Genomic DNA, 15,614 nt, shown 5'->3' with positions numbered 1-15,614 from the left:
TGACTCACTTCACCTCTCTTGCCTTGGTGGCTCCATCCAGTAAAACACAGGACTCCTGGCCTCACTGGAGAGCAGGGAGATTAGCTCATGTTTATAATGTGCTTTGAAGATGAAAAAGCTTGTGCCTAAAGGGGGCTATTATTATTATAACTACCTGTGAAAAAAGAGAAAAAAGATTCCCATCTATGCCTAATGATCAGCTGGAAGCACCCAGGAGCCAGAGGTACAGGGAGTCGATCCTTGTAGGCAATTACCCTCCGCAGCTTATACTTATGCCCGTGGTGTGGAGACAGCGGTTCCCAAGTTTGGGATGAGGAACATCACTAGGGGCGGAGAGTTGCAGTTTTGTTGCAGAGGGAAGGCCCAGCTCTCCTTAATCCCACTGATTACATTTAAAGAGAAGGCTCTGCTCAGGGGGGCCTGGCCGTGACCTCTCCTTGTGCTAACTCCCCTTCAGCATAAAGAGAAAGAGAACCTCGAGCCCAGGGGACAGGAGCGTCGACCTAGAATTTATAAACATGGTTTTGATTTCATTGTGCTTAGTATTTTTTTCTTTTTCACTCTGTACGGGCACTGTCACTGGTTCACTAGGAATCATTTTAAAGTAGCGCTTCTTTAAACACAAGTCTGTCCACCGCAGTTGCCCCACTGGCATGTGGGGCTGCATGATTCTCTACGGCAGGGGCTGTCCTGTGCATCATCGGAGGGTGTTCAGCAGCATCCCTGGCCTCGTCCGCCCACTAGATGCCAGCAGCATCCTCCCACCCCAGTGGTGACGATCACAAACGTCTCCAGACATTACCCAGTGTCCCCTGGGAAGCAACCTCCTCCTTCTGTTGGGAACTATTGCTTTCAAATCAATACATTAAAATTCTTTTTCAATAGATTTAAGTAGTAAAGGTTAGACTAAAACCTTTAACAGAGGAGCATTCTTGCCCACGTCTGCTCCAGCTCCAGAACCTCAGTTTAAGGTCCTGAGGGCAGGCAGGCATCAGCTCGGGGCCCCTCGTATCCAAATACCATCATTGCAAAAGGCCCTGTTTGGTGCTGACTGATGGACAAGAGTTTCACCCATGTCTGAGTCACACACAAGAATGTTTAGAAGCCATTTCTATTCCAGGCCTTTTCCCGGGGGTCAGGCCCTGCTTATCAGATCTCCCGAGCTCAGAGGACACCTGCTTGTCATGGCTGGTGTAACTGCAGAGACGCCAGAAAAAGGATGAGATTAGGACAGCCATTGGGAAATGTGGGGGGAGCCCAGTCAGAAATGTTCTGGGGTTCCAGACGGGTCTTACAAGGCCTCCCAGCTCTTTCTTCCAGGGGAGAAACTGAGGCCCAGAGAGAACGGATCTGTGACGCGTCCCAGGACAGGTTCCGTCTGCAACAGAACAGGCCTAGTGAGGAGGCCTCCTTCCCCTGACTTTTCTCCCACACTGCGCTGTGCCTGGCAGTGTGCAGGCTAAAGAAGGTGTCCCTGCCCTGTTACTCAGAAGATGAGGCAAAGGCTTATAAATGGGCTGCTTTGAACATTTGAAAATCAGTGGCAGCAAAACTATTTAAAGGAAAGAATTAAAATCTGCATTGGCAGCCACCCAACAGGCAAGAGGAAAGTGTGCCCTGTCACCACCCCCAGCCCAGCACCCACCAGGCCTGTCCCATCACCACTCCCAGCCCAGCACCCACTAGGCCTCCCCCATCACCACCCCCAGCCCAGCACCCAGGAGGCCTGTCCCATCACCACCCCCAGCCCAGCACCCAGGAGGCCTGTCCCATCACCACCCCCAGCCCAGCACCCAGGAGGCCTGTCCCATCACCACCCCCAGCCCAGCACCCACCAGGGGCAGCCGCTGAGCAGCCTCTATCAAGGCTCCTTGGCACAGCTCCCCCCGGGCTTTCCACGGGGGGTTTCCCCTCTCTCTCTCTCTCCTGGCATTCTCACTCCTCACCTCCTTGTCCCTAGATCACAAGGAAGTTAAGTGGCCAAACTTCCTGGTTCATGCAAAGTTAAGACTGTCAATTACAGAGACACCAGAAAAAAAAATCATCTAATTTTGAAGACTTGGTGTCAGCTCTGCTCAGAGACCAGCACCAAGTATCTAAAACAAAGCCACAACTCACAAAGGAGTCTCTCTTAGGCCATGAGCAGCAAGGACCTGGGAGAAACACAAACGGCACAATCTCCAGAACCAGAGCCCCGTTTCTCCGGGCTTCAGCACGTGGAGGGAGCCCCCCAGGCCTCGTGAGGACAGTCCTGGGAAGCAGTTGTACAGCTCCCATTGTAAAAATGAGTAACCTGGAGGCCATGCCAGAGTAACTCCTACTTTATAATTTGGAGAATGAAACCAACCAGGCTAGTGACAGATATTAACGTGAAATTTACAATGCTTATTCTATCAATGGGCTATCCTACCAGTCAAGAAATCAACGCTCACTGAGCCGGCCACATGAAAGCTCAGAGCTAGCCCTCCCAGGGCTAGCAAGACACACAGGCTGTGGCACCCACTTAGAGAGATGCCACAAGTGGTATGCGATTCACTGGACAAATATGAGTGGCACGGCTTCTACATGTGGCGAAGTCAGGAGAAAACTACCTGAGGGCCGAGGGTGCTTCATGGAAGAGCTGGATCTGCAATGATGGGAAAGACCCAGGCCTGCAGAGAAGACCCAGGCCGGGCATTTCTGGCAGGAGAACAGGGGTGGGCAAAGACCAAGGGTGAGAACACATAATTCTGCACCCTTGCCTATCTCCATTCTCTGCAGCCCGGACAGTGAAGCTAACCCACTGTCCACCATCAACTACATCAGGATGTTTTCCAGTGTCTACTCAGCCTGCTCCGGCCAGTAGCTCAGTTAGTTAGAGCATTTTCCCGATACGCCAGGGTTGTGGGTTCGATCCCTGGTCAGGGTGCATACAAGCATCAACCAGTGAATGCATAAATAAGTGGAACAACAAATTGATGTCTTTCTCTCTCCCCCATTCCTCTTTCTAAAATCTATTTTTTTTTAAAAAAAGCATGCTATGTCCCCTCCAAAAACTAACACCAAAAAAAAAAAATTGTACCTGAACTCATTTCTGTTCAGCTTTAGAATGCAAATAACTTTTTTAAAGTAACAATCTTCTACTCCACTCAAAAGCACTTAGCAGGAGATGGCCTTTCTTTATCCAAGGGCATCTGCTGTGTCCCTGTTAGGTGCCGTCACTTTGCCAGGCCCTGAGACTAGAAACATGGATCCCAGTCTTTCTTAAGAAGACTTTGGTCTAGATTGGGGGCCACTGAGGGAGAGTGAAAAATGAAAGAACATTTTTAAATCTGTACTATGGATAAGTTACAACGCTGAGGTGAAGAACATCACACTTGCCTACCCCCAACGTTCACTAGGCCTTCATGGGTTTCTGAGGACCTGCGTGGACATGGTCTCCTTTGATGGTGGACACATGTTCCTGAGAACCACCAGGGCAAAACAGGCCCAAAACAAAGCCCAAATAAGCCCTACGTGTCCCTGAGAGGATCGACAGCCCTGGTGGCAAGACGAGTAGCAGGAAGACAAGACAGGTTTTTAAATTTGATTAAAATTGCTGGTTAGCAGTTTTATGTCCCTTGCTCATCCTAATATAAAAAATAACTCCATTCATGGACTCTCACACAGTAGACCCAGTGACACGGGGAGGATGCTCATTGAAGAATTTGTCTCCTGTGCCAAAGCGTTGGGGACCACCTAGGTGTCCATCTCCAGGAGAATGGATACATACAGGCTAGTGCATGCACTTTGCCCTTTGCACTTTGCTCCTGCCTAGATTGGGAACTGGTAAACTCTGTCAAATGTCAGATACTTTTTAGGCTCGTGGGCCCGGCGATCCACTACATAGTGTCACCACTATTTAATTCCGCTGCGTTCATGAGGAAGCAGCCATCGACAGTACACAAAGGAAGGGGTGTGTCTGCGAACCAATGAAATTCTATTTACAAAAACAAGTGGCCATTTGGCAGAGGACAATCACCTGCTGACCACTGGCCTGGAACATTCTTCTCCTGGGTACACCTGCCTGGTCTCTGTTCAAATGTTGTCTCCTGAGAAAACCTTTTCTGTTCACTTTCTTAGCAGCATCGTCTCTCCCTCTCTATTGTTTTCATAGCACGTATCACCTCTGGGTATTTGTTTATCTAGTGATGGTCTGCTTTCTCTCTAGCAATGGAGGGCAGAGATGTTTTTCTGTTTTGTTCATGACTAGCCTCCGGCACGTAGTAGGCGCTCAGTGAATACCGGCTGGGTGAACAAGTGAGCAGCTGCCTTATCCATCTGGGCATGTCACCCAGCAATGCAGGCGTCTCATTCTTTAGGGCGAGGGAGACTTCAAAGGTCAGCCAGGTTACCAGACCACCTCCCTGCCCAGGAAGCCTGCGTGCAAAACCACCTTACACTCTGGGTTTGTTTTTTTTTTTTTCTTTCTTTCTAGAATCTCCAGAGAATCCTGACAGTGAAATGCTTGTCAGTACCAACCACACGTCACTGCTCCGTGCTTTGGTGGAGAAGTTCCTGTGAGCCAACAGCATTTTCTCTTAGAATCTGCCAACCCTTTCAGAACATTCCACAGGGGACTTAAGATTTGGGAGGCTGGGGGGGAGCAACAGCAAATGCACCTTTTCGGCAGCGAATAAAATCCACCTCTCTTCGTCTGCCTATTGTGGGTGCTCGCTTCCTAAACTCCAAACCGGTTTCCCAGCACTGACACAGTGAAACCTGCCTTCCTAAACCCCCAGGCTTTCCAAGAAGCCAAAACCTCCACCATCGCTCAGCCCACAAGACCATGCAGAGCAGATTATAATCCCCAGCCTCCCTCCCTCCCTGTGATTCACAACCAGGCTAATCTCCACTGACAGATTATGGATCTATTGTTCTGTTCCTCCCAAGGCAGGGGAGACCAGACAGGATCGCCGGCTGCAGAGAGAAAAGACTCCTGCCTAATCCACCAAGGAACTACACGGAAGCTTTTCCCTGCAGTGCAGTCAGAGGGACCGGACTTCAATCCTGGCTGTTCCCCCAGGCCACCCTCTCCATTTCTACCTCCCGTCCTCCGGGTCCTCTAGGCTCAACTGGATGATCGAGGAGGCCACCCTCCCCCGCTTCCCCACCACCAGCTCTCAGTCTCACTACAAGAGTTTGTGGCCACACTTTCCGTCCAACCGGTTCTGCCCTTTATTTTTGTTTCAGGGAGGATTATCGCCATGGTAATGTCCAGGTGACAGCAACAGGAGGGGGAAGAAACCCACCTGCATTCAGCCCTTAATCCCTTAGAGTTTGTTGGAAAGCAGTAGCCCCTGAACAGGAGAAACCTGACCCGGGCTTCGAACCTATCACGAGACAATAAACCAGATAAGCTGTGGCCTGCAGGGGCTCTCCTGGAAAGACAGGCCGAGGTCCAGAGTCCCCAGCGGAGGCTCTGTAAATCACCCCACCCCAGTAGTCTGCTTGACGCACGGTTACACTTCATTTTCAGAAAGAGCGTGGCAGGAAGGAAGCAGGAAGCAAAGTCTGTGATTAGGGGAAGAAGGGAAAGTGGTTTTCCAGCGTGATTCAGATAGCTCTCCCGGACCCAAGGATAACCACAGCACATGCCCTTCACCCAGGCAGGGAGGGTCACTTCCGCGAGCCATGCCTGCGATGTGGTCATTCTATCTGCTTCTACCCAGAGTGGGGGGCAAAGAAAACAAAACCCAGTTACCGGGTATTAGCTTAGCACCCAGTCCACAGACATCCTTGCTCTGCTTCTGAGGAACTCCGGGGCCCCTAAAGCTACACACACTCACACGGAAAATGAGGAATTCATTAGAAAGGTCCACTGTCAAGGCTAGAATGAACCTCCGTAGGTTCCCCAGGACTGTCAACGCATCCGCAGGGCACGGTCGGGCTCAATAAAATAATGAGTTTATAAATATGAACTTGTAAGTGTGGTTCATTGCTTTTAGGGGCTTTGTTTTGTTTTAAATAAGTATTGCATACTAGCGAGTGCTGGATACAGCGATACGGCAAACCTGACGGGGAGCAGGCACCCCAACCAATCCATGTCCCCATCCGCATGCCCCTGACCCTCACCTCACTGGAACCCTTCTCAGCTCCTCGTTTTTTCATTTAATTGGTAAGGAGACATACACTAGATTCCTCCTCTTCCTGCATAAGAGAGACGATGTTTTAAAGGCTGTCTTATTCTTACTACCCAGGAAGGTAGGGACATGCCAAGAGCTTTTCAGTAGGGGGGCATCACAGATAAGGGAAAAGAAAGATTTTATAAAAATATGAAAGAAAGAGTTAACTATGGCTGGTAACAGTGCAAAGGCAAAGCCTCTCTGGGCTCAGTTTGCTCTGTGTGTCTCAGGTTTGCAAGAGAAAATGCGGTGGTAAGAGGCTGTTGTGAGGTCTGTTCCTTTTCTGATGAGCTATCCACGCAGTGAGAAGGCCTGATGGGCTGATTGATCTGGCAAAGGTGCCAGAGCTCTAAGGCTGATGCCCGAGAGAAAGTATGTGGGCTCTACAGGGCCGGCCTCGCCTTCCTGAAATCGATTGAGGGTGGCCAGCCCCTCTGCCCACACAATTTGAGAGTGTGGATCAAATGAGGAGACACAGTGGTTGGACACGGAATGTTGCGTGCAAGTCGTGGGTTTGGAGCAGGATTTTGTGGAGAGAGCGTCTTTGAGAAAAAATCTGGGAGAGCAACAGACAGGCAGGCGTCCATCAGAGCCACCTCCTCCCTCTTGACCGTGTAGACAAGTTCTCACCTCCCTCCACGGACAGAGGCAGCAGCTAAAAGGAGGTCCCAGAATGGATGAGCCACACTCTTTAAAACACACACATATGCACACAATTGCATCCACACAGACATACACAGGAAGCCTCAGAGCCCCATCCCCTTTGCCTGGGATGTTTCACACAGAGCTGGGTGTTACCCATGGGAACAAGTTCCTGCGAAGCCACACGCGGTTGAAACTCCTGTCCCGGTGACAACGTCACGTCTCCCAGACACTGGCTCCCTTGGGAATGTGTGAGAGGCTCCTCCAGAGCAAAGAGCCACTGCTGGGGTGATTCATAAACTCGCTCTCAGCCAGGTCACCCGGAGATTAGCGGTTTCTGTCCATTACTCAGTCTCCACCCTGTGCCATCCCCATGGCTGCTCCAGGCCTGCTGGCTGCTGCCCCTGTGTGGAGACGGGCTTTTGCTTAGGGCAGCCTTCACCCTGCCCCTGCCTTCTCGCCTTCACCGTCCCAAGCACACACACTGGGTCCTATGACAAGCAGGGAGTGGGAGCAGAGATGAGCGGCACCGTGGGCAGGGAGAAAAAGGCAAGAAAAAAGTTTCCTGAGTTGAAAAATTCAAAGCTGAGCTCCAGGGTCACCTCTCTTAAATCACCAGTGACACTCCATTCAGCTCACCCTTCTCAACCACAGCTCCAGGCGCTTGCTTCTGCTGGGATTGGCGATTCTGCACTTTCAAGGGTCCTGGCTACTGGACGGAATCCCTTCCAGAATGAGGAGGGATGAGGCAGGGTATAGACAGAAAGGTACACACGACAGGTGAAAGGAAACGGGCTCCCCAAGCGATGCTGCTTTCACAATGGACCCCACTCATCCAAAAGAGGGGGGGATGGAGATGTGCTGTGCATCCCCCTGCGCTCCTTCCCCTCCCACCCCCACCCACTGGTACTGGCCCAAGCAGCAACCTCGGGGGCTCATTCCTTAAAGGAACACACAGCCTCTGCACACACTGGTGGGGGCTGCCCTGAAGCTCAGTTTGTTTCTGAAAACATGGCGTGAACATCTCTGTAGCGTTTCCAGAACTCAGACCCAGTTTGCTCTTCTCTTATTTTAAAAGAGCAAAGCTTTCTCTTCTTCTCTGATTGTCGGGGGGCTTTATACCAATCAGCACACACGCTATAATTTTCATTCCAGGTGCCTACACCGACCGTCCCTGGTTAATAACCAGTCATCTAGAACCGGGATGGCAAACTTTCTGTCAAGGGCCAGATGGTGTTTTCAACTCGGTGGGCTGTAGGGCCCGCATCACGGCTAGTCGACGCCGCGCCTGGGCAGTGCAAAAGCAGCCACCGGCGATCTGCGAACCAACACGCGTGGCGCGGCCCCAATAAAACTATCCATGGGCACCAAAATGTAAATCTCGTATAGTTTTTCATGGGTCACAAAATACGACTTTTTAAATAAATGTTTCGTGTAAAAACGGTTCTTAGCTCACAAACTGTACAAAAACAGGCGGCAGTGGGTTCTGGCTCGAGGACCATCGCTTGCCACCGGGTCTAAAATCAAGTGTTTAAAGGGAAACCCTCTGTGAGGTCTTTGTTTTGAAAGAAATATATTAATAGTGACAGTAACAGCTAAAATCTATTGAGCGCTTATGTGAAAGGACTCAACATGGAAAACTTTTTGTTCTCACTCGTGTTAACATACAAGACAGTTAAAGGTCACCCCTGTTTTCATAGATGGGGAAACTGAGGCTGGTAAGCATATCATTAATGCCCCAAGGTCATGTAGCAAGGATCTGAGCCCAAGAAACCTGACTCCAGACAGAGAGGCGTGTTCGGCACCCTTAAGCAACTGGCTGTACTAGGGCGAGGTCATAGGAAGAAGGCTCGGAAAGCCTCAGGTGTAGTATGACTGGTTCAGAAAAACCACACGTCAGGGCCACCGCTGAGGAGGGACTCCCGTCTCCTTCCAGCACAAATTCCTTCTCACAAGTTCTGCCAAGCGAGACAGAGCTCAAAGGGACTGAGAACAGTCTAGCAATGGGGCAAGGGCGGTGGGAGATGCATTTCTTAAAAAAAGTGCCTCCTTGGTGGTGGGTCCCAGAGCGAAGTGCAGTTGAAGGGGCAGCTTGCAGGGAACTGAGCCTTGCTTGGCTCATTATTTTCGGCTCTGGCACCTGAATCAGCTCACTGCCCCCTGCCGTTCTCCCCCAGGATACCCAGACATAGGGCTCCCTCACTCACAACTCCCCAGGAGAGGCCTCTGCCTCCGGCCTCTCTGATCTCCCAGATCTCCCATTTCTGTCTTTCTCCCAGCCCAGCCCTCCCCACTGCAAGCCTCCACCTTCCAGGCTGCCTGCAAGAGGCCCTCAGTGCAGAGCTCCCCCCTGCCGCCACCCACACAGAATTCCACTCAAGGCGGGCGGCAGGGGGCGGGGCGGGGGGGGGGGGGTGCCCAGGGAAGAGAGGGTGGCTGCTCTCAGTTCCTTTCAGGCCCGCTGCCGGATTCCTTTTCCATCCCAGGCACCAAGACACATCTGGTGGAAGAGCACTCCTTGGATGCCTCTGGGCCCACCACACCCGGAGGAAAGCCACGGATCTTGGATCTAAACCGACCAAAGCGAGAGAAAGCCGGCTGCTGGAGCGGGGCTCTGCCCTGCAGACACGCACGCAGGTTTCCTAATCCCCGGGACTTCAGGGCCAGGAGGCCCGGCCCACCACGGGCTCCAAGAGGCCATCGGGCAGGAGGCAAGCTTCTCATTATGTAAAACACGTGGCTTCTTCCTCTTTCTCTATATCCTGCTAGCAATTTTGTATCCGGTTTGGGAATTCCAGGAACATCTGCGATTGTCTTTTGCCCAACCACACATGTGCAAGCCCAAGGGCCCGATCATGTCCCTACCTGCCAGTGCCCTGTCATTAGCCATGAACTGTGCAGCGAAACATATAAAACCTCGGCCGGCGACCACACCTGCAGGATTCCACCTCCCTGCCTCATCCCGCTCCGACCAGAGGCACAAAGACCAAGTCAACTTGCCTGCGGTGAGAAACGCTGCGGCTCAGAGGCTTGTTTGAACAGCCAAAGTCCTCTAACCAAACAGCCGGCACATTTTTAACACAGCTCTCTCTCCGGCCTCCCCTTTCATGTCGGCTTTTGTGTGGCAAGGTCAGGGGAGGCCGGGTGGAAGAAAGTGAGGTGCAACTGAGGCCAAGACTCGCAGAGGAGGCTCTAGCTCGGTTAGTTCTATTTCAGGCAACCCCAGGGGCCTCCGTGCAGGGCAGAAAGTGACTCTTTGGGATCTAAGCACCCAAAATGCCAGCCAGTCATTCCTGGAGCCAGCCACCTCTTCTTGACTCTGTGAGCCTCAATCTACAAAATGGGGTAAAGACAGTGCCTACCATACTGTTGTTTAATGAACTCGGGCGATGCATGTACTACGTTTAGCAGACTGTGGCTTACTGTCCAAACTCAACTGGTGGTTAGGAATGTTTGTTATTATTAGTCCTCATTAGTCCAAATGCTATCCTTCCTCTGCCACCCTGTGTACCCCTGAATCCACCCGTGTCGCCCACCCACCTTATCACCACCGAGCTCTCTAGGGTCCAGGCTCAGCCTCTCCTCTCTTTCATTCCCCAGCTCTCCCATTATGAGCCCACCCCAAGGCTATATCTTTCCTGGGAGTGGACACACTGCCCCCCACCTCCGGGGTCCTACAAACAGGGAGTCTGACCATCCCTAGGCCCCAGTCCACCCTTTTTGCTCCACACCCTTGCACTTTCTTTATTCCATGCTTATCTCCCACCAGTGGTTATTCGCTGGGCTCCAAAAGGAACTAGACACCATGCACGCATTTATCCCAAGAACCTGGTATTATCTGATGCAGAGAGGGAACCCAGTAAATATTGTTTAAATAAATAAAGGCACCGCCTCTGCCTCTCTGCCTAGCTCCACATTCCCATCTCCAGCAGGCAAGTAGACATCACACCACGTACAACATTCAGGCAATTCCAGAAACTCATCACAACCCCCCGAGTTCTCTGACTCAGCTTAAGCATTACCCCCGGATCTCAGCACAGGGGAGATGCCCAACAAACACAAATTAAGTAATTAGGGAAATACGAAGACTTGCTTTGCTTGGGCTTATGCTTTTTTAAGTCCTCATCTGAGGATATTTTTATTGAATTGAGAGAGAGAGAGAGAGAGGAAGGAAGGAAGGAAGGAAGGAAGGAAGGAAGGAAGGAAGGAAGGAAGGAGAGAGACAGAGAGGGGGAGAGAAACATCACTGTAAGAAAGTAACATGGATTAGTTATCTCATGTGCACACCCTGACTGGGGATTGAACACACAACCCAGGTATGTGCCGACCAGGAGTAAAACCCATAACCCTTTGGTGCATTGGACAATGCTTCAACCACCCAGTCAGGGCGTGGGCTTACATTTTTGACATCATCTTGGATGCATTCCTGTCTTTCCGGTGTTAGCATTCAGTCCCCATGTTGTTGATTTCACCTCCCCGATGTCTTTCTTCTGTTTCTCCCCCCACCCCCTTTTCCTTACCGCTGCTAAGGCTCTGGTGCAGACTCTTGTTGCCACCCCTTGCTCACCTGCCATCTCTCTCTCCCTCTCTTGCTGCAGGGGGTCAGGTCAAGCTAATCCCAAGCTAATCAAAAGCCTTCCAAGTTCTGCAAACTCCCAGGCCTGGCTGTTGAAATCCTCTCCCTTTTTGACTCCACCCCCCTTTGGAACCCCATGTCCTCCACTCCCCTCCTCCAGCCCCACCTAACGACTGGCCAGTCCTGGAAACCCTCCCCAGATCCACCTCTGGCCCCAGGCTCCAAGCATGCTTCCACCTGAAATAGCCATCTTTCCTTTCCTGCTCCAGTTCTGCCAAGAAAAGCCAGTGACCCTTAAAGTCTTCCTCAAAGCATTTACTCCTCTCTGACAACTTCCTCCATCTCCCCCAGACAGCCTGCCTGCCACATTCTTCCACCCAAATCTAGCACTCATGTATTCTTCGTGTTACACTGGTCTGCCTAGCCCTTGAGGCTAGGAACCAGATCTTACACTTCTGGGCCCAGAAGAACCACTTTGCACATAGCAGCCATTCATATATTATGAGCATAATCTATAGTTCAAGGATAGAGAAACATACTTTCATTTGTCTCATGCAGTGACCACTGGAATAAGCTCTAGAAAATTTACCCGTGGCCACCTGGCAGGCAGCAAGGCGCACGTCTGCTCGTGCCAGGCAGGATTCAGACCTCCGAAGGGGACAGTGAAAACACAGGCATGCCTTTCCTGTCTGCCCAGTCCCCTTCAGCTGCCACAGTCAACCAATCCTCATCCGAGGTCTCAGTTTCCCGAGTCAGCTGCAGTCCACTAAAAATGGTAAGTGAAAAACTCCTGCAATAAACAATTCGTAAGTTTTCAACTGTGTGCTGTTCTGAGCAGCGTGGTGAAATCTCGCACCATCCTGCTTCATCCTCCCTGGGACGTGAATTGTCCCTTTGACCACCAAATCCGCGCTGCAGACGCTCCTTGCCCACTGGCCACTCGGTAGCCGTCTCGGTCATCAGAATGATTGTTGCAGTGTCACAGTGCTTGTGTTCAAGTGACCCTTCTCTTAATAATGACGCAAAGCACAAGAGCAGTGACATGCCATAAGGACATGCCAGAGAGAAGCTGCAAAACAGCCTTTAGGCGAAAAGGTGAGTACAGTACAATGAGATGTTTAAAGAGAGAGAAATGCTACATTCACTAACTTTTACTGCAGTATATTGTGGTAATTGTTCTATTTTATTGTTACTTATTGTCGTTAATCTCTTACTGTGCCTAGTTTATTAATTTAGCTTTATCATAGGAATGCCTGGGTAGGAGAAACACAGCACAGGTGGGGGGCAGACATCACTGCGGGTCTCGGAACATGCCCCTGGTGGATAAAGGGGGCTACTGCATTCAACTTTCACATAAGATTTTGTTGACATAAAGGGATAAGCGGCCACAATCTCTTTTACCTACTAATGTATGTCAGCCAATTCACCCTACACATGAGAAGAGTGAGGCCCAAAGAGGGGCGGTGTTTTGTCCAAAGTGACACAGCTGCTTTGTGGGCAGGGAGGAGAGCAGGTAGAATCTACCTCCAAACCGGCCAGTGTACCGGCACCTGCCTAGTAAGTCCACATTCCAGAGAGGGGTCCTGGAGAAGAAAGGAATACGCACACACCCCTGGGGTCACCCCGATTCCATGCATGGGTTCCCTCCCATACCTCCTTTCCTTCGGTGGGTAATTCAAGGCTTCCTCTAAAGCAGAGGGGTCTCAACCTCAGTCGTCATCAGGGACCAGGCAGAAAACAGAAATAAGTGAAGCTGGCTGGACTGAAGAATGGATTAGGCGGTGAGAGGAACTGGGACAGCCCCAAGGTAGTGGCACTTGGCAGCTCCCAGCGTCTGTAGCCAAGGAAGAACATTGGCTCAAGCCTCAACCACCCCGCGTTTTCAAGTAAAGCTGGAGATCCAGAATTTCATATGAAATACCCACAATTTAAATATGGACAACTAACTCAAGCCATTTTAGTGCAAGGTATTAGTAAACAGATAAATACCCAGACCTCTGGGGCCCTCAGTTGGTGAATTCACCCCTTAGGAAGGCCTTTCTGGTTGACAGATCAGTTAACAGGACAAAGAGAAGCAAGATCTGAGATCCTGAGCTTATAATGAACTTTGGGTCTGAAAGAAGCTTTCTGGGATAAACATAACTTCTACCAACGAGGCAATTTCAGACAACCTACAAATTCCCCATTCTCGTAGCCATATCTGCCTATGCAGGAGCTTGCAATGCAGGGTGTTCTGGGGAAACAGACAGCAGACACAAACCAGCCATGCTTTTCTCATAAAACTCTTCAAATGCTCTCCCTAAGTAACTGCGGTTCTGACTTTAGAGGAATAATGACGACAATAAATTAAAGAGAGACGCTCCAGCGGCTTCCAACTCGCGGCTGTTGGCATGTGGAACATCCCAAAACTCAGACAGGCGTAAGGAGGAGACATGACCCTAGTTATCAGGGCCGGCCCATCTTCCACTTCCCTCCGCATCCGTCCATAAAACAAAATGATTTACCGAGACACCGGGAGGGACCTCTCGCTTCCCCTCTGCAGAATTTATTCCTCTTTAATGGGCTGCCATGCCACCCCCTTCCTTCTAATCTCTTCCTCTCCTGTTTGCACGCCCTCCCCAGAGCTGCTGTCCCCTTCTCCAGCAACTCTGTGTCAGGGTGGCAAAATGCTACTGGCCCAACAAAATGGTTAGAGGACCAAAGGAAGGAGCTAAGTTGGCAGGAGGGGAGGAAGTGGCCTCAGACTGAAGGGGCTGGACTGGCAGATGTGGGTTTTGCTGGGCTCCCACCTGGCTTTTATTGGGGAAAGAAGCTTGTTAAGGTGCGTAATCCCCCCGCCAGTGAAAACTCAGAACGTAGCCGACGGTGGTGGCAGGGAGAATCTACCCTCTTAACTGGAACCCAAACGGTGTCTGCTCCTTGCACACAGCTCGGGGACTAATGGGGAACAGGATCTATAATTAGACAACCAGGGCAATTACTCCAAATTCCTACCCCTTCTTGCTCCCACCCAATGCTTGTCTTTTCCAATATGTGACTGCTCCGAACCATGGAGGCCAGAGGTTAGAAAGTGAGGGAAAGTCTGGGGGGTTACATGCCTGCTGGTGAAGGTCCCTGCTTTAGACTAAGAAAGGTCCCCTCTGGGGGAAGGTTTAAAAAATAAAGCCTCGGTACTAGTGATGAAAGACACTCCTCTGTCATGCTTTACAATGTTCCTTCATTGACATTGCTTGTTGATCTTTGGGACAAGTCTGCTAGGTCAGTGGGACTCCATGAACAAGAAACTGTGAGGCCCAGAGAGGTTAGGTGACTTGTCCCAGGTCACACAGCTAGCAAGTGACAGACCTTCGTAGCCCTACCCAAGCCTAGAATGATTCCTAATTAGGTATATCTAATAACGCTGTTGGGGGCAGGCGAACCAATTAAGGAATTAAGAATAAAAGAGAAGAACACCCGCGTTCGTGGTTAAAATAGAAGACCTGAAGGTGAGACTGAAGTTGGAAAAGCACTCTCAGAGAACACTGGGACACAGCCAAGCCGTATCCTGCTAAGTCACATTCTTCGTTCTCGGCAACAGGAGAGGCTCCCCCACCCCCCAACGCAGAATTATGTTCTCTCTCTTCCCTTCAGGCCCCAAATGCCTTTTAATCTTCACAATAGCTCTGCAAGGAGAGGCGTGGGGCCGAAGATTGTCAGGAGTGACAGGCTCCAGATCACCCATAACTTCATCAGAAACCTTCTGCACAATTCCCTATCGGCTAAGTAACTCAATGGCTCCTCTGGGGGACGTTTTCTCTGGGTGGGGCCAAAGCAAAGTCAAGGTTGTGTTGTGGCCTCAGGCTCCAAGCCCCCCAGGGGCTCAGAAAGAAGGGTGTCTGTGGCCTGAATCCTAGTGTTTCCACACCCGGGCCCAAGATACACCCGCCCTGGTAGACAGACACCTGGGGCCACTTGACTGAGTCAGCTGGGAGTGAAATGCCTGTTTCTGAAGAGTCTAAGGCTTCGCAAGCTGTGAGAATCACAGGGACCAGTGATGGTCTGTAGGAAGACAGAATCCAGACCAAGGCTCCACCCGCCCTGAGTGAACTACTCCAAGCCAACCCATACCTTAGGCTTGGTAGACCAGTAGGCTGTTCTTTTCTTTTTCTTTTTCTTTTTGCCTATAGAGATGTCCATACAGATAAATATTGCTGATTTGGACCTCACTAACAGCCAGGGAAATTTTGAGTGTTCACCTTTGCCTAATGAGGGCA

Source organism: Desmodus rotundus, chromosome 9, assembly GCF_022682495.2.
Source record: "Desmodus rotundus isolate HL8 chromosome 9, HLdesRot8A.1, whole genome shotgun sequence".
Taxonomy (NCBI): domain Eukaryota; kingdom Metazoa; phylum Chordata; class Mammalia; order Chiroptera; family Phyllostomidae; genus Desmodus; species Desmodus rotundus.
The sequence above is the reverse complement of the archived record's forward strand: the minus strand, read 5'-3'. Positions refer to the sequence as shown.